Source organism: Macrotis lagotis, chromosome 6 (genome assembly GCF_037893015.1).
Source record: "Macrotis lagotis isolate mMagLag1 chromosome 6, bilby.v1.9.chrom.fasta, whole genome shotgun sequence".
NCBI classification, from domain to species: Eukaryota; Metazoa; Chordata; class Mammalia; order Peramelemorphia; family Peramelidae; genus Macrotis; species Macrotis lagotis.
In genome coordinates this window covers 153,642,788-153,643,757 of record NC_133663.1, presented here as the reverse complement: position 1 = coordinate 153,643,757, position 970 = coordinate 153,642,788, and the positions used below count along the sequence as shown (strand labels likewise).

Here is a 970-nt window from a genome sequence, read left to right as displayed (position 1 = left end):
AAGACTTGAGCTGTTTTAATCTGTCCTTAGACACTTACTAGCTATGTGACCTGGGCAAGTCATTTGACTCCTGTTTGTCTCAGTTTGTTCATCTATAAAATTGAGATAATAATATCACCTATCTCCCAGGGCTTTGGAAGGATCAAATCAGATATTAGCACAGTATCTATGACATAATAATCACTATATGAATGTTGATCATTATTATATTGTTATTACTGATACTTTACTCTTTTTTAACACCTTACAAAAAGTTTATTTTCAAAAAGTTAAACAAACAATATACAATGACTAGTTTTATGTATCAAAAGAAAAAAAAAAGAGGCTCTTGGGAATGTAAAGGACAAGTGGAGATCCAGGGCATCCATGGTGCTTCCTTCCTTAAAACTCGTTCCAAGGCTTCTAACCTAATGATACTGTTTCCTCTGATTACCACCATTTCAATATTGTTTTGTTGCCTACCTGGTGCCATCTCTACACATTCATCAATCACAAGATTCATAAATGGCTCAAACTCCTGCAATATTCCTTGGACATGCCTCCCACCATTTAATTTCAATGATCGCTTCTTGTCCATAAACTTTTTTATCTTGGGCCAGTATGCTTTACTCATTTTGTTTCATTTGCTGCCCTTTGCCTCTTTCTTGTGCAAACCTTTATTCGTTTACACTCCCCTTGCTGGCACTGATGCCTGATACTTTACTGTTTAGAAAATCATGAGAATTTTCAATAGTGAAATTGTCTGATTAAGAGAATTACAAAGATAGTTAATCACCACTCTGTGGAGAACTAAACTATTAAAGGACATTTTACTAAGACAGTTGGCAGGTTTAAAGGTAAACTCCATATATTTTCTGGTTCTACTATTTTTGGTAAAGTAGATTTTCTCTTAAACCTATCCCTTTTTATCTATTTTAAATTATTCAGTGCTCAATAAATTGCACGAACTTTGACAATGATATTTGGCTAA

The 970-nt window shown here is 33.9% G+C and overlaps 1 pseudogene; it reads right to left on the bottom strand.

Annotated features, from left to right (window-relative positions):
• Positions 1-304: 304 nt before the first annotated feature.
• On the bottom strand, positions 305-613 carry LOC141492264 (small nuclear ribonucleoprotein G pseudogene; annotated as a pseudogene).
• Positions 614-970: the final 357 nt, after the last annotated feature.